Here is a 7,660-nt window from a genome sequence, read left to right as displayed (position 1 = left end):
GCTTTTATAAAGGTAACCCTAACCCTCAACACCCAGATCGCCGCCTCGCCCGCTCACCCGCCTCCTCTCATGTCCGCCCTTGTGACGCCCCCTCTCCCCGCCACGCCGCCTCTTCCCATGCCTGCCCCCCTGACGCGTCGCCACGCCGCCTCTTCCCATGTTTGCCCCCTGACGCGCCGCCACGCCCGACTACCGCCTCGCTGGCTGTCCATCGCTACTCCGCTCGATGACTGCCTCCCTCTAAGATGCGTTGGCCGTCCACCGACATCAACATGTTGCCTCCTACTATAAACTGTGTCGATCGTCGGCCGCCCATGGCTTCGGCCTCTCCCCTGTGCTGACGAGGCGAGGAAAACCTCCGTGAAAAAATCACCATAGTGATCGGAGATGGATTTAATATAAGTCATGCCGTGGTTCATCGGGGCACGGAAAGGGAAATTTTTTCGTCGTGGGGACCAAGACGCGCTGATAACCCCCAACGATGAATTCCCCATTGCCATCTCTACGAACGCAATAGAGTATGAGCGCTCGTAACACACCCACAATTCCTGTTACAACTATAGGGGTCATCTTTAGGGGGTAAAAAAGTCAAACGACTTATTGATAAAAGTAAAATAATTTACGAATAAAATTTTTATATACATGCTTATAATGATCTAAAAGTCAAAACTGAAAAATAAACTTCAATGAAAAAACCTTAAAATCAACTCTAAATTTAAGTTTGAAAATTTAAGTTTTGGGTTACAGGCATAACCCAAAGCCAAGAGTACATATATATATACACCGTATCTTTATAAATACCATCCAAAACTGGACCGACGTATCTTAAAATTCATATTAGCTTTGTGGCTAACATTATCTCTTGAAATGAACAAAATCATCGTAAACATGTTTCAGTTAATGGGTAGATAGAAACCACTGAAAAGTAATTTGCCACAAATGTAATTGCTCGTGTTAAATCTGTAATTTAAACAGGTGTGATACGATCCATCACGTGGTATTGAGTTGATAATGGCGAAAATAATATCAAATAATATCGTGGATGCGTATCCGTGTCATCGACGACTCATCATTGTTAGTCTGTTTTCGAAGTAGATTAATCAAGTACATGAACATGGATGGACACGTGGATATGTTCGAAACTAATCATTTACTTATATACTCTTATATCATTCTCTGTTTATCGAAAGAATCAGACCTATATTTGTGTAAAAAAACCGTATTTTTTCTAAAATTGTGAATATGTCCTACCTAGTATTCTCTTCGTTTGATGTTATAAGACTTTTTGGTTTGCCTAAATTCATAATAAATCTTGATGTATCTACAAAACATATACATTAATATATATAGATGAATCTTGGTTTAGTAATATATTTTTTAAAAAATGTTAAAAAATTAAAAAAAAGTCCTCTGCAGCACAACATATAAACGGTAGTGTGAGAGAGAATGTGAAAAATATATTATCATATTCAACCTTTTACATAGATTAAAGCCAGGTATGTTTATTTCGAAGAACCACGGTAACGTGAATTTTGGAAATTAGGAGAGCAACTTACTAATCAAAATCTAAATGTTGGTAAGTTGGTATATAACGTAAGCATGGTTAATAGATGGTGTCGAGGTGTTATTGATATTTGGAACCATGTTTAACCACTCCTATGATATTGATTAATACCATAGTACTATTTATTTTATTATGAGTACTTTTATTATTAAAGAAAATTTAATTAAATATGATTTATATCTTTTATATGACACTATTTTAATAAGAAAAATGGTCAAATGCCAAACACAAACACTCCGAGTGCATACAGGCACACTCACCCCTACAAATGCAAACACATATACTATCTCTCCGAATAAATACTATTTAGATATAGGATGACATATTTTGAGATTGACGAAGTCATCATATTTGGGATATCTTAAGGTTGATAAAGTCACCCCAAACGTTTCGCTGTTGATGTTGATGATGCGTCATCTACCACTAAGAACATCTCCAACAACTCATATAAATTTGGTTATCTATATCTTCATTTAGATGATCATCTAAAATAATTTTATCATTCATATCTCTTTGTACTCTAGCAGATCATCCATATATGGCATCCTCCATATTTCTTTGGATGATGAAGAGAGAACATCCAATATAGAGTTTCTCTCTTCTGATATGAATGACATCTAAGAATAAAAGATGAGATGGATGTTCCGTTGAAGCTTATTTTTTTATCTCTCATCCTTTATCTCTAGGATGGAGGATGAGATAGATGAACTGTTGGGATGCTCTAAGGCCACGTTCGGCTATCCATCTCCTAACCTCAGATTCTCTCGTTTTTCGTGTGCACGCTTCCGAACTGCTAAATGGTATATTTTTTGCGAACATTTTCTATAGGAAGGTTGCTTAAAAAACCATATTAATATATTTTGTAATTTTTATAATTAATAATTAATTAATCATGTATTAATCTATTACTATTTTTTCCACGCTGGATAACTAAACCTTATATCTCTCCTGCCGAACGTGGCCCAAATACATAATGAATTGTAAATGCGAGTACCTATATGTCAATTCTAAAACTTGAACTCGGATGAAAGCCAAACCAACTAATCTATGTTATAAACTCAAAGATGTTTATATATTTCATCGAAACTACCGTCACAAGTTTGAAATAGATCACAATATGGTCGTGTTACGGTGCGTTCTGTTAGATGAATATCCCTAAATTTGGGAATCCAGCTTTTGGTTATGCTTGGGAGAGAGAATATTAGATGAAGATGTTGGATGAGCTCATCTCAACAAATGGGTTGGATAAGATATCATCCACCTTTGTTGACCTCAATAAGTAGTAATTAATAATAATTAATATTTTTGTTAATTTGTAATTAACCTGTCAATATTTGTGTTTGTGAGAGATAATTAGTCTATCATTGGTAGTTGCTATAGAGTACTATAATATTTTAATGATACTTAATATATTTCATTACTCATTAATAGTTTACTGTTTTTACTCTATCCAACCCCATTCATATCAACCAAATGAGAAGCTTGGTCATATTGTCCAACTAAGCTGAAAAAATTTGAGCTACGTTATCCTCGAAAATATAGATTAGCTTATATATATTTCCATTAACCAAACACAACCTAACACAAGTATAAAATAGGAACATAAACTAACTGTTGATGTGCTTATGGTAGCTATATATATTCTATATTAAGATATTGTTGAATGCAACATGTGCAAAATTGACTGTTTATAGGGACAATTGCTCCATTGGCCTTGTTTTGAATCCTAACTAATAAAATGATATACTTTTTCCCGTTAACTTATTTGACCCTTGTTTTTAAAAATGAACCAGCCGTCTAAACTTATTTCGTTAACCCGTGCTGATGGTGTTAATATAGCAAAAAAAAAAGCCACTGATGCCTTTGCTAATTTGCTCAACTTTATTATGTGAATTGGAATAGGATTCGTTCATCGTAAATATGTGCACAACATTAATTAAATTACCATATATTTATACACACACCCCATGCCATTGACACTAGTACACCGGCCTTCTAGTAGCGATAAAACAAAAGAGGAAAAAATCAACAAAAAATTCAACCAAGAGAGCGATCGATAGGCGACTAATTAGCGTTTGTTTGGCTATACACATGTGTTCCTAGTCAAACGAGTATCACACGTGGTTTTCTTAATTTGACCACGTCGGCAAAGGCCGGCCACCATGCACGTGGAAGCACTTAAAGTAGTGGTGGAGCTAGAATTTTTCAAACATAGGGCTCAATTAGTTAAATGTATATAATTTTACATTTATCTTCTACTTTTTAAAGTTTTAAAATAGAATTTCAATGCATATTTAGGATAGGAGTAGGGCTGCAGCCCTAGCCACCCTACTCCTGTCTCCGCTCCTACTCGGCCGCCCGCCCCAATGGTGCCCCTGCCCACAACAGCGCTAGATCCGGCCGGCCATGCGGCTCCTCGGTCGTCCGCCGCCGCCGCTCCTCCGGTGGCTGCCGCAGCACCTGGTGCCCCAGCCGCCGCCGCCATTCCTCCGCTTCCCGCCGCCGCACCAACTGCGCCCGCTGCCGGTGCTCATCCGCCATGCGCCGCCGCACCAGAATGCCCAACACGGCGAGAGCCTAGGAGTCGTACTGCTAAAAAAAGAGAAACTTTTTTTAATGGCAAAGGTGGGTAATTACCTCCCAACTCCATGAGGACAGCTGCAAATCTGATTCGTGGAGTACTACTTTAGGAGCTTCAGAAAAAACGTGGAGTTGGCCTTGATTCCACATTTTTTAGCAGAGTTTCTGGAGTTGGACTTATTTGGCTAGTTCTTTTAGGAGCGGAGCAGCAAAAAATGGAGCGGAGCGGTGCCAAACAGGCCCTAAGAATCACACTTGAACACATATCTGCGCTAAGCTAAAATCTATAACTTAATAAAAGTGTACAAGACCATGTGCTCTTGATCAAAGAATTGAGATAAAAAAAATTGACATTATCTACAGAGAGTCTACATAACGTCCTCCCGCCTGGACAAAAATCATTTAATGGACAAATGCACCCCCTCGACGCGTGCTTCACCCCCGGTGCTGCTCTACCTCTTTCCCTCCGCCCCTCCACGCTTGCCCTCCACCAGCGCGACCTTGCCCACGTTTTTCCCTCTGCTTGGCTTCGCACGTCGGTGACTGTCTCCTCCTGCGCTCCGTCTATGTTCTTTCGCGCTTCCTCTCCGTCGATGCCGACCTCCCACTGCATTGCTCCGCTCCGCTAGTTACACGCACCAGCACCTGCCTCCCTCGGCGCATCGCCTCCATCCTTCATGCTACCTCACTGCTGGCGTGGATGATACTAGATGATACCAGACGATACTGATGTTATCAGGTGCCAATATATCAATTAGTATCGTCAGTATCAATTTGGTGCCACTCATATGATACCAAACGCAAAACCTAGGCTGCTTTCTCTAGGCGCGGTGCGGCAAGAAAATGGTGCGTGAACACGGCCACGCGTGCGCTCAACCTCTTACATACTTTCATAATTTCTTCGGTCCGATGAAATTCCGTGGTGCATTCGGCCTGCTATTTTTATGCTCATTATTTGGCTTCTCAATTCGATTCCATACTCAATATCTATGCATCAATACGTGGTGCAATTTTTGTCCTTAGTCCCCGTGTCTTCAAATATGTGTTAGAAACATGATTACGGGCAGGTTTAGACACGTCATCCATCCAATCGCAGAAGAAAAATCCACATATACCGGACTGTCCCTGTCTCAAAACTCAACCGAAATAGTCGAGCTAATTAATTAATTAATACACAGCATGTATAGTCAAGATATCCATTCGACAATTCGACTTTGTTCATTACCTTTCTCTGCCACGTATCTTATCACGCAAGTCCCTTTCTAGCCGGCCGTGCCCATCCCCAATAATACCCTTTTCTAAAAATGCATTTAGGATGATTATATATGTCTATTTGGTATGACTCCGACTCCTAAATTTAACAGCAGGAGTGAAATCTAAAATAGAAGTACGTGTGAAATTGCTCGAACACAGCTTCAGTTCAGCTCTCTACTTTTTTTTTCATCATCATGATGCGTTTTACTCCCATACGAAACCCCCAACTTCGTGAGAGGTCAAGTTGAAACTACAACCCTACCAAATAGACCCATAATACCCATGATGAGATTAATCACCAGGATGAAATTTATTATTTACTCTTAATAGAGCATATTTTGATAAGTAAATTCATATATATATTTTGGCACGTGACATATAATCTCAGTTACCATGACTTGTGTTTTACAAAGTTAAACCGTATTAAGGATCATTTGTTTTTTGATCGACCATATTTCTGAGTTGTACATTCAAATCATAAAATTATGAATTCGTTTATCATCGTATATATGGACGTCTTACTCATCTAAGTTAAGCTTTTCTTATTTTGTTACATTTGCAAGTTAAATTAGTGAATGATGTGATAACTTTAATTATAAAACCATAATATCTGAGGTTATATGCCACATGCTAAACCTACTATGGTTTGGTGTAGATTGAATCATATTATATGGATTTTATATAATTTACTTTTTTTAATAAGACGAGGCTAGCAAGCTAGCTTGCTTTATGCTCTGCACTTGCTCCGTCCCTAAATAAGTTCATGATTTTCACTCATCCTACATATATCGATATACAGAAGGAAAAAAATTACAACACCCTTCACTTTATAATATATCAATATAATTGTGCCATGCTCTATCTAATTCCAAATTCCAATGCATTTTCCCCTACTTTTACAGACTGCAATGCAGTAACTTAATTTATGACAAACTAGCTAGAGAAGGTAAGATAAAGTTATTTTGTGATGGAAGCAATTGCTGGCAGTTTGGCACGCCAGTTATTAAGCCAAAATTTTAATTTTCAACTTTAAATTGCTTTTAAATCATCACGAACACGTGCATAAAAATTTTATTTATAAATAATTTTCATTTGTAAATATATAACGTTTTGTTTTCCCCTCCAAAAGCCAAATGATGACCACCTTGTTTCACAGCACTTCCACATTGGGCCCTTGTAGTTGGGCACAGAAGACGTCTTGTTGGGATTGGCCGGCCCATGACACCAATGGTTTTTCCTCCTTTTTTTTTTTACCATTGACGCGAAATATCATCGCACCAGTCTTTTTTTTCTTCCTTATTCATTGCCGTTGGCCGTAACGCATTAACAACGAGACCATTTTACCCATAGAGTGTACTCCAATTGTTCCAAATTTTTTTAGATAATAAAATAACATTGTGGTCTTTGCTCAATGAGCTACGGTCAATTATTATAAAATCCGTGTATGAATAAATTTTATACACACTGATATAATGTAGAGAAACTATGAACTAAAAGACACCAACACAAGATAAAAGAACCCTTAATTACTTAATTCTATTCGAGAATCTCCATCCGAAGTTGGCAAAAAGATGCATAATCGTCGACTCTAGTTCACGATATGCATCATTTATTAGCTTGATATCATCATCATGCCTTTGTAGTTGGGCCCAACCCCGAAGCCAATATGTTGCCCTGAAAAGTACCCGCAAATAAGATTTTGACGGTGTTTTATCAAGAATCATAACATTTCTGCTAAGCCAAAGAGCCCAACATATAGTGGAAGCCTCTACAAGAATAATTTTTTTAACTTTTTTATTGACACCCACCAATCAATTCCCAAACATATGAGATATACTTTGTGGTGGGTATAATCCAAATGAGAATTGAATTGATCTCCAAAGAAATCTAGAAAAATGACAATCTAGAAAAATGGCAATCCAATTGTTCCAAATATAACTTATTTTCAAATCTTGAGACAATTTTCGAGATACTATTTTGACACTAATATTTATTTGTTTTAAATAAATGGAGTTGCATATTATGATGCTTTGTATAATTAATATGATAAATCAAGCAACACAATTCTTACGATCTTTTTAATTTTTTTTGTTATTAATCAAAGCACTGTTGTAAATTTAGTTATACTTTGGAATGGTAATAGTATCAAAAACTGCTAAGATGTAGGGGCGGATCCAGTCCCGTGGCAGATATGGCTTAAGCCTTAGTCCTGTGATGAAAACTCCTATAAATTTTGTATGAGTTTTAGAAAAAAATTTAAAT

The sequence above is a fragment of the Oryza brachyantha genome, chromosome 11 (assembly GCF_000231095.2).
Source record: "Oryza brachyantha chromosome 11, ObraRS2, whole genome shotgun sequence".
NCBI classification, from domain to species: domain Eukaryota; kingdom Viridiplantae; phylum Streptophyta; class Magnoliopsida; order Poales; family Poaceae; genus Oryza; species Oryza brachyantha.
This window is presented reverse-complemented; position numbering follows the sequence as displayed.